The sequence below is a fragment of the Eriocheir sinensis genome, unplaced genomic scaffold, assembly GCF_024679095.1.
Source record: "Eriocheir sinensis breed Jianghai 21 unplaced genomic scaffold, ASM2467909v1 Scaffold473, whole genome shotgun sequence".
In the NCBI taxonomy this organism is placed as follows: domain Eukaryota; kingdom Metazoa; phylum Arthropoda; class Malacostraca; order Decapoda; family Varunidae; genus Eriocheir; species Eriocheir sinensis.
Window position 1 is genome coordinate 135,049 of NW_026111802.1, and position 21,796 is coordinate 156,844.

Here is a 21,796-nt window from a genome sequence, read left to right on the forward strand (position 1 = left end):
ACCTTATTGTATGTGTATTTTGTATATTTATTTCAATACAAATTTAAATATTTTAGGTGTATTTTGGTATATATATTTTTATAAGAAATGCGCTATTTTATGGGAATTTTGCATCTATTTTAATACAAATTTACATTATTTTATTAATATTCTGTGTATTTATTTTGATACGATTTTACATTATTCTATTTGTTTTTTGTGTATACTTTTTTATACATATTTACATTATTTAATGTGTATCTTGCATATATATTTTATACAAATTTATTATCTATTATCTATTTTCATACAAATACACATTCTTTTCATGATATTTTGTTTATTTATTTTGACACGAATTTACATTATTTGATATGTATTTTGTATATATATTTTTATACGTATTTACATAATTTCATATGTATTTTGTATATATATTTCTATAGAAATCTACTTTATTTTATGTGTATTCGTATATATATTTTGAAACAAACTTACATTGTTTTATATGTATTTTTGAATATCTCTTTCAATACAAATTTACCTTATTGTATATGCATTTTGTATATTTATTTCAATACAAATTTAAATATTTTATGTGTATTTTGGTAAATATATTTTTATAAAAAATGCGATAATTTTTGGGAATTTTGCATCTTTATTTTCATACAAATTTTATTATTTTATTGATATTCTGTGTATTTATTTTGATACGATTTTACATTATTCTTTTTGTTGTTTGTATATATTTTTTTATACACATTTTCATTATTTAATGTGTATCTTCCATATATATTTTATACAAATTTACGTTATTTTAAGTGTATTTGTTTATATATTTTCATTCAAATTTACATTATTTGATGTGTATTTTGTATATGTATTTCAATACAAATTTACCTAATTTCATGTGTATTTTGTATATTTCTTTTCAAACAAATTTAAATTATTTATGTGTATTTTTGTATATAGTTTTATACAAATTTAGGTTATTTTATGTACGCATTTACATTATTTAGTGTGTGTTTTGTATATATATTTTTATGCAAATTTACTTTATTTTATGTGCATTTTTGTACATATATTTTTATAGAAATTTGCGTTATTTGTATATGTTTTCTCATACAAATTTACATTATTTTATTGCTATTTTGTTTATTTATTTTGATACGAATTACATGATTATATGTGTATTTTGTACATATTTTTTATAAGTATTTACATTACTTAATGTGTACTTTGTTTATATATTTTTAAACAAATCTACGTTATTATATGTATTTGTATAAATATTTTGATACAGATTTACATTATTTTATGTATTTTGTATGTACATTTCAATTCAAATTTAGCTTATTTTAGCTGTATTTTGTATATATATTTTCGTACAAATTTAATTACTTCTGTGTATTTTTGTATATAGTTTTATACAAATTTACGATATTTTTTGTAGTTTTTGTATATTTATATTTATACAAATACACATTCTTTTACTGGTATTTTGTTTATTTATTTTGATACGATTTTTATGTGTATTTTGTATTCATTTTTTTATACGTATTTACTTCATTTTATGTGTATTTTGTATATATTTTATAGAAATCTACGTTATTTTATGTGTATTCGTATATATATTTTGAAACAAATTTACATTGTTTTATATGTATTTTTGAATATCTCTTTCAATACAAATTTACCTTACCATATATACCAAAATACACATAAAAAAATTAACTATGTATTAAAATAAATATATAAAAAACACATACAATAAGGTAAATTTGTATTGAAATAGATATGCAAAATACATATAAAACAATGTAAATTTTTTTCAAAATATATATACGAATACACATAAAATAACGTAGATTTCTATAAAAATATATATACAAAATACACATAAAATGAAGTAAATACGTATAAAAAAATGTATACAAAATACACATAAAATAATGTAAACTCGCATCAAAATAAATATACAAAATACCAATAAATGAATGTGTATTTGTATAAATATAAATATACAAAATACACATAAAATAACGTAAATTTATATAAAACTATATACAAAAATACACAGAAGTATTTTAATTTGTATGAAAATAGATATACAAAATAAGGTAAATTCGTTTCAAATTCAATAAACAAAATTCAGATAAAAGAACGTATATTTCTAGAAAAAATAAATATACAAAATACACATAAAATAACGAAAATTTGTATGAAAATATATAAAAAAATAAACAAAAATATTTTAAATTTGTATTAAAATAAATAAAATTTGGTTAATTTATATTGAAATACATATACAAAATACACAAAAAATAATGTAAATTTGAAAGAAAATATATAAACAAATACACATATAATAACGTAAATTTGTATGAAATATATGTACAAAATACACATTAAATAAAGTAAATATGTATAAAAAAATATATACAAAACACAAATAGAATAATGTAAAATCGTATCAAAATATATACACAGAATATTAATAAAATAATGCAAATTTGTATGAAAATTAAGATGCAAAATACCTATAAAATAACGCATTTTTTATAAAATTATTGATACCAAAATACACATAAAATATTTCAATTTGTATTAAGATAAATATACAAAATGCACATACAATAAGGTAAATTTGTATTGAAATAGATATGCAAAATACATATAAAATAATGTAAATTTGTTTCAAAATATATATACGAATACACATAAAATAACGTAGATTTCTATAAAAATACATATACAAAATACATATAAAATTAAATAAATACGTATAAAAAAATGTATACAAAATACACATAAAATAATGTAAATTCGTATAAATGTAAATAAACAATATACCAATAAAAAATGTGTATTTGTATAAATATAAATATTCAAAATGCACATTAAATAACGTAAATTTATATAAAACTATATACATAAAATAACGCAAATTTCTATAAAAATATATGCACAAAAATGAACGTAAAATAAATTTGCATAAAAATATATATACAAAACACACATTAGATAATGTAAATGAGTATAAAAATATGTATAGAAAATACCTATGAAATAATCTAAATTCGTATCGAATTAAATTAAGAAAATACCAATAAAATAATGTAATTTTAGATGAAAATATATATACAAAATACACATAAAATAACCTAAATACAAATACAAATATACACATAAAATATTGTATTTTGTATATACATTTCCATTCAAATTTAGCTTATTTTATCTGTATTTTGTATATCTATTTTCATACGAATTTAATTACTTCTGTGTATTTTTGTATATAGTTTTATACAAATTTACGTTATTTTATGTGTATTTTGTATATTTATATTTATACAAATACACATTCTTTTATTGGTATTTTGTTTATTTATTTTGATACGAATTTACATTATTTTATGTGTATTTTGTATACATTTTCTTATACCTATTTACTTCATTTTATGTGTATTTTGTATATATATTTTTATACAAATCTACGTTATTTTATGTGTATTCGTATATATATTTTGAAACAAATTTACATTGTTTTATATGTATTTTGCATATCTATTTCAATACAGATTTACCTTATTGTATGTGTATTTTGTATATTTATTTTAATACAAATTAATTTTTTCATGTGTATTTTGGTATATATATTTTAATAAAAAAATGCGTTATTTAATGGGTATTTTGCATCTTTATTTTCATACAAATTTACATTGTTTTATTAATATTCTGTGTATTTATTTTGATACGATTTTACATTATTCTATTTGTTTTTGTATATATTTTTTTATACATATTTACATTATTTAATGTGTATTTTGTATATTTTAAAACAAATTTACGTTATTTTATTCGCATCTGTTAAAATATTTTGATACAAATTTACATTATTTTATGTATTTTGTATATATATTTCAATACAAATTTAGTTTATTTTATGTATATTTTGTATATCTATTTTCATTCGTATCAAAATAAATAAACAAAATAGCAATAAAATAATGTAAATTTGTATGAGAAAACATATACAAATACATATAAAATAACGCTAATTTCTATAAAAATATATGTCCAAAAATTAACGTAAAATAAAGTAACTTTGGATAAAAATATATATACAAAACACACATCAAATAATGTAAATGCGTACGTAAAATAACCTAAATTTGTATAAAACTATATACAAAAATACACAAAAATAATTTAAATTTGACTGAAAAGAAATATACAAAATACACATAAAATTAGGTTAATTTGTATTGAAATACATATACAAAATACACATAAAATAATGTAAATTTGCAAGAAAATATATAAACAAATACACATATAATAACGTAAATTTGTATGAAATATATATACAAAATACACATTAAATAATGTAAATATGTATAAAAAAATATATACAAAACACAAATAGAATAATGTAAAATCGTATCAAAATATATACACAGAATATTAATAAAATAATGTAAATTTGTATGAAAATTAAGATGCAAAATACCTATAAAATAACGCATTTTTTATAAAATTATTGATACCAAAATACACATAAAATATTTGAACTTGTATTAAAGTGTATTTTGTATATATTTTTCATACAAATTTACGTTATTTTATGTGTATTTGTTTATATATTTTGACACAAATTTACAATATTTAATGGGTATTTTGTATATATATTTCAAAAGAAATTTACCTAGTTTTATGTGTATTTTGAATATCTATTTTCAAACAAACTCAAATAATTTATATGTATTTTTGTATATATTTCAATACAAATTTTAGTTAGGTTATGTGTATTTTGTAAATCTATTTTCATTCAAATATATATTATTTTATTGGTATTTTGTTGATTTATATTGATACGAATTTACATTATTTTATATGTACTTTGTATATATATTTTTATACGCATTTACATTATTTAATATTTATTTTGAATCTATAATTTTATACAAATTCATGGTATTTTATGTGTATTTGTATATTTATTTTCATATAAATTTACATTATTTTATGTGTATTTTGTACATATATTTCATTACAAATTTACCTTATTTTATGTTTATTTTGTATGTATATTTTGTACATTTATATTTATACAAATACACATTCTTTTATTGGTATTTTGTTTATTTATTTTGTTTCGAATTTACATTATTTTATGTGTATTTTGTTTACATTTTTTTATTCGTATTTACTTAATTTTATGTGTATTTTGTATATATATTTTTATAGAAATCTACGTTATTTTATATGTATTCGTACATATATTTTGAAACAAATTTACATTGTTTTATATGTACAATAAGGTAAATTTGTATTGAAATAGATATGCAAAATACATATAAAGCAATGTAAATTTGTTTCAAGATATGTATACGAATACACATAAAATAACGTTGATTTCTATAAAAAAAATATATATACAAAATACACATAAAATGAAGTAAATACGTATAAAAAAATGTATACAAAATACACATAAAATAACGTAAATTCGTATCAAAATAAATAAACACAATACCAATAAAAGAATGTGTATTTGTATAAATATAAATATACAAAATACACATAAAATAACGTAAATTTATATAAAACTATATACAAAAATACACAGAAGTAATTAAATTTGTATGAAAATATATCCAAAATACACACAAAATAAGCTAAATTTGAATTGAAATATATATACAAAATACATGAAATAAAGTAAATTTGTATCAAAATATTTATACAAATACACATATAATAACGTAAATTTGTATGAAAATATATAAACAAAATACACATTAAATAATGTAAATACGTATAAAAAAATATGTACTAAATACACATTTAATCATGTAATTCGTATCAAAATAAATAAACAAAATACCAATAAAATAATATAAATTTGTATGAGTAAACGTTTATGTTGCATATTTTTTCAATACAAATTTACCTTATTATATACGCATTTTGTATATTAATTTTAATACAAATTTAATTATTCGATGTGTATTTTTGTATCTGTATTTTTATAAACATATGATTTATTTTTTGGGCATTTTGCATCTTTATTTTCATACAAATTTACATTATTTTATTGATATTCTGCTCATTCATTTTGATAAGAATTGACATTATTCTATGTGTATTTTGTATATATTTTTCATACAAATTTACGTTATTTTATGTGTATTTGTTTATATATTTTGACACAAATTTACAATATTTTATGGGTATTTTGCATCTTAATTTTCATACAAATTTACATTATTTTATTAATATTTTCTGTATTTATATTGATACGATTTTACATTATTTTATTTGTGTTTTGTATATATTTTTTTATACATATTTACATTATTTAATGTGTTTTTTGTATATATATTTGATACATATTTACGTTATTTTAAGTTATTTTATGTGTATTTGTTTATATATTTTGACACAAATTTACAATATTTTATGGGTATTTTGTATATACATTTCAAAAGAAATTTACCTAGTTTTATGTGTATTTTGTATATCTATTTTCATACAACTCAAATTATTTCTATGTATTTTTGTATATATTTTAATAGAATTTTAGTTATATTATGTGTATTTTGTAAATTTATTTTCATTGAAATATATATTATTTTATTGGTGTTTTGTTGATTTATAATGATACGAATTTACATTATTTTAGATGTACTTTGTATAGTTATTTTTATACGCTTTTACATTATTTAATATTTATTTTGAATATATATTTTTATACAAATTCATGGTATTTTATGTGTATTTGTATATATATTTTCATATAAATTTACATTATTTTATGTGTATTTTGTACATATATTTTATTACAAATCTACCTTATTTTATGTTTATTTTGTATGTGTATTTTGTATATTTATATTTATCCAAATACACATTCTTTTATTGGTATTTTGTTTATTCATTTTAATTCGAATGTACCTTATTTTATGTGTATTTTGTATACATTTTTTTATACGTATTTATTTATTTTTATGTGTATTTTGTATATATATTTTTATAGAAATCTACGTTTTTTTATTTGTATTCGTATATATATTTTGAAACAAATTTACATTGTTTTATATGTATTTTTGCATATCTCTTTCAATACAAATTTACCTTATTGTATGTGCATTTTGTATATTTATTTCAATGCAAATTTAAATATTTTATGTGAATTTTGGTATATATATTTTTATAAGATTACGAAAATTTGAATGACAATATATACAAAAAAACAAAAAAATTAATTTCAATTTGTATGAAAATAAATATACAAAATACACATATAATTAGTTTAATTTGTATTTAAATACATGAACAAAATACACATAAAATAATGTAAATTTGTATGAAATGAAAACAAATTCACATAAAATTCGCGTCAAAATAAATAAACAAAATATCAATAAAAGAATGTGTATTTGTATGAAAATAGATATACAAAATACACATAAAATAACCTAAATTTGTATCAAACTATATACAAAAATACACAAAAATATTTTAAATTTGTATGAAAATAAATATACAAAATACACATAAAATTAGGTAGATTTGTATTGAAATACATACACAAAATACACATAAAATAATGTAAATTTGAATGAAAATACATAAACAAATACACTTAAAATAACGTAAATTTGTATAAAAAATATGTACAAAACACAAATAGAATAATGTAAAATCGTATCAAAATAAATACACAGAATATTAATAAATTAATGTAAATTTGTATGAAAATAAAGAAGCAAAATACCTATAAAATAACGCATTTATTTTATTTATAAAAATATATATACCAAAATACACATCAAAAAATTAAATTTGTATTAAAATAAATATACAAAAAACACATACAATAAAGTAAATTTGTATTGAAATAGATATGCAAAATACATATAAAACAATGTAAATTTGTTTCAAAATATATATACGAATACACATAAAATAAAGTAGATTTCTATAAAAATATATATACAAAATACACATAAAATGAAGTAAATACGAATAAAAAAATGTATACAAAATACACATAAAATAATGTAAATTCGTATCAAAATAAATAAACAAAATACCAATAAAAGAATGTGTATTTGTATAAATATAAATATACAAAATACACATAAAATTACGTAAATTTATATAAAACTATATACAAAAATACACAAAAGTAATTAAATTTGTATGAAAATATATACAAAATACACACAAAATAAGCTAAATTTGAATTCAAATATATATACAAAATACATGAAATAAAGTAAATTTGTATCAAAATATTTATACAAATACACATATAATAACGTAAATTTGTATGAAAATATATAAACAAAATACACATTAAATAATGTAAATACGTATAAAAAAAATATGTACAAAATACACATATAATCATGTAATTCGTATCAAAATAAATAAACAAAATACCAATAAAATAATATAAATTTGTATGAGTAAACGTGTATGTTGCATATTTTTTCATATTTGCATATCCCTTTCAATACAAATTTACCTTATTGTATGTGCATTTTGTATATTTATTTCAATGCTAATTTAAATATTTTATGTGTATTTTGGTATATATATTTTGATAAGAAATGCGCTATTTTATGGGAATTTTGCATCTTTATTTTCATACAAATTTACATTATTTTATTAATATTCGGTGTATTTATTTTGATTCGATGTTACATTATTCTATTTGTTTTTTGTATATACTTTTTATACATATTTACATTATTTAATGTGTATCTTGCATATATATTTTATACAAATTTATTATCTATTATCTATTTTCATACAAATACACATTCTTTTCATTATATTTTGTTTATTTATTTTGACACGAATTTACATTATTTGATATGTATTTTGTATATATATTTTTATACGTATTTACATAATTTCATATGTATTTTGTATATATATTTCTATAGAAATCTACTTTATTTTATGTGTATTCGTATATATATTTTGAAACAAATTTACATTGTTTTATATTATGTATTTTTTAATATCTCTGTCAATACAAATTTACCTTACTGTATATGCATTTTGTATATTTATTTCAATACAAATTTAAATATTTTATGTGTATTTTGGTAAATATATTTTTATAAAAAATGCGATAATTTTTGCTAATTTTGCATCTTTATTTTCATACAAATTTACATTATTTTATTGATATTCTGTGTATTTATTTTGATACGATTTTACATTATTCTATTTGTTTTTTTAATATATTTTTTTATACACATTTACATTATTTAATGTGTATCTTGCATATATATTTTATACAAATTTACGTTATTTTAAGTGTATTTGTTTATATATTTTCATTCAAATTTACATTATTTGATGTGTATTTTGTATATGTATTTCAAAACAAATTTACCTAATTTTATGTGTGTTTTGTATATTTCTTTTCAAACAAATTTAAATTATTTTTGTGTATTTTTGTATATAGTTTTATACAAATTTAGGTTATTTTATGTACGGATTTACATTATTCAGTGTGTGTTTTGTATATATATTTTTATGCAAATTTACTTTATTTTATGTGCATTTTTGTACATATATTTTTATAGAAATTTGCGTTATTTGTATATGTTTTCTCATACAAATTTACATTATTTTATTGCTATTTTGTTTATTTATTTTGATACGAATTACATGATTATATGTGTATTTTGTACATATTTTTTATACGTATTTACATTACTTAATGTGTATTTTGTTTATATATTTTTAAACAAATCTTCGTTATTATATGTATTTGTATAAATATTTTGATACAGATTTACATTATTTTATGTATTTTGTATGTACATTTCAATTCAAATTTAGCTTATTTTAGCTGTATTTTGTATATATATTTTCATACAAATTTAATTACTTCTGTGTATTTTTGTATATAGTTTTATACAAATTTACGATATTTTTTGTGTATTTTGTATATTTATAATTATACAAATACACATTCTTTTACTGGTATTTTGTTTATTTATTTTGATACGATTTTTATGTGTATTTTGTATTCATTTTTTTATATGTATTTACTTCATTTTATGTGTATTTTGTATATATTTTTATAGAAATCTACGTTATTTTATGAGTATTCGTATATATATTTTGAAACAAATTTACATTGTTTTATATGTATTTTTGAATATCTCTTTCAATACAAATTTACCTTACCATATATACAAAAATACACATAAAAAAATTAAATTTGTATTAAAATAAATATATAAAAAACACATACAATAAGGTAAATTTGTATTGAAATAGATATGCAAAATACATATAAAACAATGTAAATTTGTTTCAAAATAAATATACAAATACACATAAAATAACGTAGATTTCTATAAAAATATATATACAAAATACACATAAAATGAAATATATACGTATAAAAAAATGTATACAAAATACTCATAAAATAATGTAAATTCGCATCAAAATAAATATACAAAATACCAATAAAAGAATGTGTATTTATATAAATATAAATATACAAAATACACATAAAATAACGTAAATTTATATAAAACTATATACAAAAATACACAGAAGTATTTTAATTTGTATGAAAATAGATATACAAAATAAGGTAAATTCGTTTCAAATTCAATAAACAAAATTCAGATAAAAGAACGTATATTTGTTGAAAAAATAAATATACAAAATACACATAAAATAACGAAAATTTGTATGAAAATATATAAAAAAATAAACAAAAATAATTTCAATTTGTATGAAAATAAATATACAAAATACACATGTATTTTGTATATCTATTTTCACACAAATTTAATTACTTTTGTGTATTTTTGCATATAGTTTTATATAAATTTACGTTATTTTATTTGTATTTTGTCTATTTATATATATACAATACACAGTCTTTTATTAGTATTTTGTTTATTTATTTTCATACGAGTTTACATTATTTTATGTGTATTTTGTATACCTTTTTTTATACGTATTTACTTCATTTGATGTGTATTTTGTATATTTATTTACATAGAAATCTACGTTATTTTTTTATTCGTATATATATTTTGAAAAAAATTTACATGGTTTTATATGTATTTTGCATATCTATTTCAATACAAATTTACCTTATTGTATGTGCATTTTGTATATTTATTTTAATACAAATTCAAATATTTTATGTGTGTCTTGGTATATATATTTAAAAAAAAATGCGTTATTTTATGGGTATTTTGCATCTTAATTTTCATACAAATTTACATTATTTTATTAATATTCTGTGTATTTATTTTGATACGATTTTATATTATTCTATTTGTGTTTTGTATATATTTTTTTATACATATTTACATTATTTAATGTGTATTTTTTATATATATTTTATACAAATATACGTTATTTTAAGTGTATTTGTTTATATATTTTCATTCAAATTTCATTATTTTATGTGTATTTTGTAAATGTATTTCAATACAATTTTACCTAATTTTATGTGTATTTTGTATACTTATTTTCATACAAATTAAAATTATTTTTGTGTATTTTTGTATATAGTTTCATACAAATTTAGGTGATTTTATGTGTATATTGTATATCTATTTTCATACAGATACACATTCTTTTATTGATATTTTGTTCATTTATTTTGACGCGAATTTACAGTATTTAATGTGTATTTTATATATATATATATATATATATATATATATATATATATATATATATATATATATATATATATATATATATATATATATATATATATATATATATATATATATATATATATATATATATATATATATATATATATATATATATATATATATATATATATATATATATATATATATTTTTTTTATACGTGTTTACATCATTTGATGTGTATTTTGTATATATATTTCTATTGAAATCTACGTTGATTTATGAGTATTCGTATATAGATTTTGAAATAAATTTACTCTGTTTTATGTGTATTTTGCATATTTTTTCAATACAAATTTACCTTATTGTATATGCATTCTGTATATTAATTTTAATACAAATTTAATTATGCTATGTGTATTTTTGTATATGTATTTTTATAAAAATATGCTTTATTTTATGGGTATTTTGCATTTTTATTTTCATACAAATTTATATTATTTTATTTATATTGTTTATTTTTTTTTCAACAATTTAACATTATTCTATGTGTATTTTGTATATCTATTTTTACACGTATTTACTTAATTTTATGTGTATTTTGTATATATATTTATATAGAAATCTTCGTTATTTTATGTGTATTCGTATTTTGAAACAAATTTACATTGTTTTATATGTATTTTTGCATATCTCTTTCAATACAAGTTTACCTTATTGTATGTGCATTTTGTATATTTATTTCAATACAAATTTAAATATTTTATGTGTATTTTGGTATATATATTTTTATAAGAAATGCGCTATTTGATGGGAATTTTGCATCTTTATTTTCATACAAATTTATGTTATTTTATTAATATTCGGTGTATTTATTTTGATACGATTTCACATTATTCTATTTGTTTTTTGTAAATATTTTTTTAATACATATTTACATTATTTAATGTGTATATTGCATATATATTTCAAACAAATTTATTATCTATTATTTATTTTCATACAAATACACAATCTTTTCATGATATTTTGTTTATTTATTTTGACACGAATTTACCAAGATATGTATTTTGTATATATATTTTTATACGTATTTACATAATTTCAAGTGTATTTTGTATATATATTTCTATAGAAATCTACGTTATTTTATGTGTATTCGTATATATATTTTGAAACAAATTTGCTTTGTTTGATATGTATTTTTGAATATCTCTTTCAATACATATTTACCTTACTGTATATGCATTTTGTATATTTATTTCAATAAAAATTTAAATATTTTATGTGTATTTTGTTACATATATTTTTATAAAAAATGCGCTATTTTATGGGAATTTTGCATCTTTCTTTTCATACAAATTTACATTATTTTATTGATATTTATATTGATAGGATTTTACATTATTCTATTTCTTTTTTGTATATATTTTTTTATATACATTTACATTATTTAATGTGTATATTGCATATATATTTTATAGACATTTACGTTATTTTAAGTGTATTTGTTTATATATTTTCATCCAAATTTACATTATTTTATGTGTATTTTGTATATGTATTTCAATACAAATTTACCTAATTTTATGTGTATTTTGTATATTTCTTTTCATACAAATTTTAAATATTTTTGTGTATTTTTGTATATAGTTTTATACAAATTTAGGTTATTTTATGTACGCATTTACATTATTTAATGTGTGTTTTGTATATGTATTTTTATGCAAATTTACTTTATTTTATGTGCATTTTTGTACATATATTTTTTTAGAAATTTGCGTTATTTAATGTGTATATGTATATCTTTTCTCATACAAATATACATTATTTTATTGCTATTTTGTTTATTTATTTTGATACGAATGAAAATAGATATACAAAATATACATAAAATAAACTAAATTTGTATTGAAATATATATACAAAATACATAAAATAATGTAAATTTGTATCAAAATATTTTAACAGATGCGCATAAAATAACGTAAATTTGTTTTAAAATATACAAAATACACATTAAATAATGTAAATATGTATAAAAAATATATATACAAAAACAAATAGAATAATGTAAAATCGTATCAAAATAAATACACAGAATATTAATAAAACAATGTAAATTTGTATGAAAATAAAGATGCAAAATACCTATTAAATAACGCATTTTTTTATAAAAATATATATACCAAAATACACATGAAAAAATGAATTTGTATTAAAATAAATATACAAAATACATATACAATAAGGTAAATCTGTATTGAAATAGATATGCAAAATACATATAAAACAATGTAAATTTGTTACAAAATATATATACGAATACTCATAAAATAACGTAGATTTGTATAAAAATATATATACAAAATACACATAAAATGAAGTAAATACGTATAAGAAAATGTATACAAAATACACATAAAATAAAGTAAATTCGTATCAAAATAAATAAACAAAATACCAATAAAAGAATATGTATTTGTATAAATATAAATATACAAAATACACATAAAATAACGTAAATTTGTATAAAACTATATACAAAAATACACAGAAGTAATTAAATTCGAATGAAAATAGATATACAAAATACAGATAAAATAAGCTAAATTTGAATTGAAATGTATATACAAAATACAATATTTTATGTGTATATTTGTATTTGTATTTAGGTTATTTTATGTGTATTTTATATATATATTTTCATCCAAAATTACATTATTTTATTGGTATTTTCTTAATTTAATTCGATACGAATTTAGATTATTTCTATACATATTTTTATACTCATTTACATTATCTAATGTTTGTTTTGTATATATATTTTTATGCAAATTTATTTTATGTTCATTTTTGTACATATTTTTTTATAGAAATTTGCGTTATTTTATGTATATAGTTTTATATAAATTTACGTTATTTTATGTGCATTTTGAATATTTATATTTATACAAATACACATTCTTTTATTGGTATATTGTTTATTTACATTTATACGAATTTACATTATTTTATGTGTATTTTGTATACATTTTTTTATACGTATTTACTTAATTTTATGTGTATTTTGTATATGTATTTTTATAGAAATCTACGTTATTTTATGTGTATTCGTATATATATTTTGAAACAAATTTACATTATTTTATATGTATTTTGCATATCTATTTCAATACAAATTTACCTTATTGTATGTGCATTTTGTATATTTATTTTAATACAAATTGAAATATTTTATGTGTATTTTGGTATCAATAATTTTATAAAAAATGCGTTATTTTATAGGTATTTTGCATCTTAATTTTCATACAAATTTGCATTATTTTATTAATATTCTGTGTATATATTTTGATACGATTTTACATTATTCTATTTGTGTTTTGTATATATTTTTTTTATACATATTTACATTATTTAATGTGTATTTTGTACATATATTTCATACAAATTTACGTTATTATATGTGTATTTGTTTATATATTTTCTTTCAAATTTACATTATTTTATGTGTATTTTGTATATGTATTTCAATACAAATTAACCTAATTTTATTTATTTTCATACAAATTGAAATTATTTTTTTTATTTTTTTATATATTTTCATACAAATTTTCGTTATTTTATGTGTATTTTGTATATTTATTTTTTCTACAAATATACGTTCTTTTATCTGAATTTTGTTTATTGAATTTGAAACGAATTTACCTTATTTTGTATATCTATTTTCATACAAATTAAAATACTTCTGTGTATTTTTGTATACAGTTTTATATAAAATTTACGTTATTTTATGTGTATTTTGTATATTTATATTTATACAAATACTCATTCTTTTATTGGTATTTTGTTTATTTATTTTGATACGAATTTACATTATTTTATGTGTATTTTGTATACATATTTTTTAACGTATTTACTTCTCTATATGTGTATTTTGTATATATATTTTTATAGAAATCAACGTTATTTTATGTGTATTCGTATATATATTTTGAAACAAATTTACATTGTTTTATATGTATTTTGCATATCTATTTCAATACAAATTTACCTTATTGTATGTGTTTTTTGTATATTTATTTTAATACAAATTTAATTTTTTCATGTGTATTTTGGTATATATATTTTTATAAATAAAAAAATGCGTTATTTTATGGGTATTTTTTTTCTTTATTTTCATACAAATTTACATTATTTTATTAATATTCTGTGTATTTATTTTGATACGATTTTACATTATTCTATTTGTGTTTTGTACATATTTTTTTATACAAATTTACGTTATTTTAGGTGTATTTGTTTATGTATTATCATTCAAATTTACATTATTTTATGTGTATTTTGTGTATGTATTTCAATAAAATTTACCTAATTTATGTGTATTTTGTATATTTATTTTCATACAAATTTAAAATATTTTTGTGTATTTTTGTTTATAGTTTGATACAAACTTGGTTATTTTATGTGTATTTTGAATATCTATTTTCATACAAATACACATTCTTTTATTGATATTTTGTTTATTTATTTTGACGCGAATTTTATGTGAATTTGTTTTCATTTCATACAAATTTACATTATTTTATGTGTATTTCGTACATGTATTTAAATACAAATTTAACTAATTATATGTGTATTTTGTATATCTATTTTCATAAAAAATTGAAATTTATTTTTTGTTTTTTTGTATATATTTTTATTCAAATTTTCGTAGTCTTATAAAAATATATATACCAAAATACACATTAAATATTTAAATTTGCATTGAAATAAATATACAAAATGCACATACAATAAGGTAAATTTGTATTGAAAGAGATATGCAAAAATACATATAAAACAATGTAAATTTGTTTCAAAATATATATACGAATACAAATAAAAAAACGTAGATTTCTATAAAAATATATATACAAAATACACATAAAATTAAGTAAATACATATAAAAAAATGTATACAAAATACACATAAAATAATGTAAACTCAAATTAAAATAAATAAACAAAATACCAATAAAAGAATGTGTATTTGGATAAATATAAATATACAAAATACACATACAAAATAAACATAAAATAAGGTAGATTTGTAAAAAAATATATGTACAAAATACACATAAAATAATGTAAATTTATATAAAAAATATATATACAAATAAACATACCATGAATTTGTATAAAAATATATATTCAATATAAATATTAAATAATGTAAAAGCGTATAAAAATATATATACAAAGTACATATAAAATAATGTAAATTCGTATCAATATAAATCAACAAAACACCAATAAAATAATATATATTTGAATGAAAATAAATTTGCAAAATACACATAACATAACTAAAAATTGTATTAAAATATATACAAAAATACATAGAAATAATTTGAATTTGTATGAAAATAGATATACAAAATACACATAAAACTAGGTAAATTTCTTTTGAAATGTATATACAAAATACCCATAAAATATTGTAAATTTGTGTCAAAATATATAAACAAATACACATAAAATAACGTAAATTTGTATGAAAAATATATACAAAATACACATAGAATAATGTCAATTCGTATCAAAATGAATGAGCAGAATATCAATAAAATAATGTAAATTTGTATGAAAATAAAGATGCAAAATACCCAAAAAATAAAGCATATGTTTATAAAAATACAGATACAAAAATACACATCGAATAATTAAATTTGTATTAAAATTAATATACAAAATACGTATATAATAAGGTAAATTTGTATTGAAAAAATATGCAACATACACGTTTACTCATACAAATTTATATTATTTTATTGGTATTTTGTTTATTTATTTTGATACGAATTACATTATTATATGTGTATTTTGTACATATTTTTTTATACGTATTTACATTATTTAATGTGTATTTTGTTTATATATAATCATACAAATTTACGTTATTATATGTGTATTTGTATAAATATTTTGATACAAATTTACTTTATTTCATGTATTTTGTATATATATTTCAATTCAAATTTAGCTTATTTTGTGTGTATTTTGTATATATTTTCATACAAATTTAATTACTTCTGTGTATTTTTGTATATAGTTTTATATAGATTTACGTTATTTTATGTGTATTTTGTATATTTATATTTATACAAATACACATTCTTTTATTTGTATTTTGTTTATTTATTTTGATACGAATTTACATTATTTTATGTGTATTTTGTATACATTTTTTTATACGTATTTACTTCATTTTATGTGTATTTTATATATATATTTTTATAGAAATCTACGTTATTTTATGTGTATTCGTATATATATTTTGAAACAAATTTACATTGTTTTATATGTATTTTGCATATCTATTTCAATACAAATTTACCTTATTGTATGTGTTTTTTGTATATTTATTTTAATACAAATTTAATTTTTTGATGAGTATTTTGGTATATATATTTTTATAAATAAAAAAAATGCATTATTTTATGGGTATTTTGCTTCTTTATTTTCATACAAATTTATATTATTTTATTAATATTCTGTGTATTTATTTTGATACGATTTTACATTATTCTATTTTTGTTTTGTACATATTTTTTTTATACAAATTTACGTTATTTTAAGTGTATTTGTTTATGTATTTTCATTCAAATTTACATTATTTTATGTGTATTTTGTGTATGTATTTCAATACAAATTTACCTAATTTTATGTGTATTTTGTATATTTATTTTCATACAAATTTAAAATATTTTTGTGTGTTTTTGTATATAGTTTGATACAAATTTAGGTTATTTTATGTGTATTTTCTATATCTATTTTCATACAAATACACATTCTTTTATTGATATTTTGTTTATTTATTTTGACACGAATTTACATTATTTAATGTGTATTTTGTATATATATTTTTTTACGTATTTACATCATTTCATGTGTATTTTGTATAGTTTTAAATAAATTTATATTATTTAATGTGTATTTTGTATATATATATTTATACAAATACACATTCTTTTATTGGTATTTTGTTTATTTATTTTGATACTAATTTACATTATTTTATGTGTATTTTGTATAAATTTTTTATACGTATTTACTTAATTTTATGTGTATTTTGTATATATATTTTTATAGAAATCTACCTTATTTCATGTGTATTCGTATATATATTTTGAAACAAATTTACATTGTTTATATGTATTTTGCATATCTATTTTTGTGAATTCTGTATTTATTTTTGTTATACATAGAATAATGTAAAATCGTATCAAAATAAGTACACAGAATATCAATAAAATAATTTAAATTTGTATGAAAATAAAGATGCAAAATACCCATCAGATAAAGCATATTTTTTTTTAAAAATACATATACAAAAATACATATAGAATAATTAAATTTGTATTAAAATTAATTTACAAAATGCACTCATACAATACGGTAAATTTGTATTGAAAAAAAACGCAAAATACAAATAAAACAGTGTAAATTTGTTTCAAAATATATATACGAATACACATAAAATAACGTAGATTTCTATAGAAATATATATACAAAATACACATGAAATTATGTAAATACGTATAAAAAATATATATAAAATACATATTAAGTAATGTAAATTCGTGTCAAAATAAATAAACAAAATATCATGAAAAGAATGTGTATTTGTATGAAAATAAATAATAGATAATAAATTTGCATGAAATATATTATGCAAGATACACATTAAATAATGTAAATATGTATAAAAAAATATATATATACAAAAAACAAATAGAATAATGTAAAATCGTATCAAAATAAATACACCGAATATTAATAAAATAATGTAAATTTGTATGAAAATAAAGATGCAAAATTCCCATCAAATAGCGCATTTCTTATAAAAATATATATACCAAAATACACATAAAATATTAAAATTTGTATTGAAATAAATATACAAAATGCACATACAATAAGTTAAACTTCTATTGAAAGAGATATGCAAAAATACATATAAAACAATGTAAATTTGTTTCAAAATATATATACGAATACACATAAAATAACGTAGATTTCTATAAAAATATATATACAAAATAAACATAAAATTAGGTAAATACGTATAAAAAAATGTAAACAACATACACATAAAATAATATAAATTCGAAACAAAATAAATAAACAAAATACCAATAAAAGAATGTGTATTTGTTCTGTGTATTTTTGTATATAGTTTTATACAAATTTACGATATTTTATGTGTATTTTGAATATTTATATTTATACAAATACACATTCTTTTACTGGTATTTTGTTTATTTATTTTGATACGATTTTTATGTGTATTTTGTATTCATTTTTTTATACGTATTTACTTCATTTTATGTGTATTTTGTATATATTTTTATAGAAATCAACGTTATTTTATGTGTATTCGTATATATATTTTGAAACAAATTTACATTGTTTTATATGTATTTTGCATATCTATTTCAATTCAAATTTACCTTACAGTATGTTCATTTTTTATATTTATTTTAATTCAAATTTTAATATTTTATGTGTATTTTGGTATATATATTTTTATAAAAAATGCGTTATTTTATGGCTATTTCGCATCTTTATTTTCATACAAATTTACATTATTTAATTAATATTCTGTGTATTTATTTTCATACGATTTTACATTATTCTATTTGTGTTTTGTATATATATTTTTATACATATTTACATTATTTAATTAGTATTTTGTATATATATTTGATACAAATTTACGTTATTTTAAGTGTATATGTTTACATATTTTCATTCAAATTTCCGATATTTTATGCGTATTTTGTATATGTATTTCAATACAAATTTACCTAATTTTATGTGTATTTTGTATATTTATTTTCATACAAATTTAAATTATTTTTGTGTATTTTTTATATAGTTTTATACAAACTTAGGTTATTTTATGAGTATTTTGTATATCTTTTTCATACAAATACGCATTCTTTTATTGATATTTTGTTTATTTATTTTGACGAGAATTTAAATTATTTAATGTGTATTTTGTATATATATTTTTATACGTATTTACATCATTTCATGTGTATTTTGTATATATATTTCTATAGAAATCTACGTTATATTATGTGTATTCGTATATAGATTTTTAAACAAATTAACACTTTTATGTGTATTTTGCATATTTTTTCAATACAAATTTACCTTATTGTATATGCATTTTGTATATTAATTTTAATACAAATTTAATTATTCTATGTGTATTTTTGTATATGTATTTTTATAAAAATATGCTTTATTTTATGGGTATTTTGCATCTTTATTTTCATACAAATTTACGTTATTTTATTGATATTCTGCTCATTCATTTTGATACGATTTGACATTATTCTGTGTGTATTTTGTATATATTTTTCATACAAATTTACGTAATTTTATGTGTATTTGTTTATATATTTTGACACAAATTTACAATATTTTATGGGTATTTTGTATATATATTTCAAAAGAAATTTACCTAGTGTTATGTGTATTTTGAATATCTATTTTCATACAAAGTCAAATTATTTATATGTATTTTTGTATATATTTCAATACAAATTTTAGTTAGGTTATGTGTATTTTGTAAATCTATTTTCATTCAAATATATATTATTTTATTGGTATTTTGTTGATTTATATTGATACGAATTTACATTATTTTATATGTACTTTTTATATATATTTTTATTCGCATTTACATTATTTAATATTTATTTTGAATATATAATTTTATACAAATTCATGGTATTTTATGTGTATTTGTATATATATTTTCATATAAATTTACATTATTTTATGTGTATTTTGTACATATATTTCATTACAAATTTACCTTATTTTATGTTTATTTTGTACGTGTATTTTGTACATTTATATTTATACACGTTTACTCATACTAATTTATATTATTTTATTGGTATTTTGTTTATTTATTTTGATACGAATTACATGATTATATGTGTATTTTGTACACATTTTTTTATACGTATTTACATTATTTAATGTGTATTTTGTTTATATATTTTCATACAAATTTACGTTATTATATGTGTATTTGTATAAATATTTTGATACAAATTTACTTTACTTCATGTATTTTGTATAT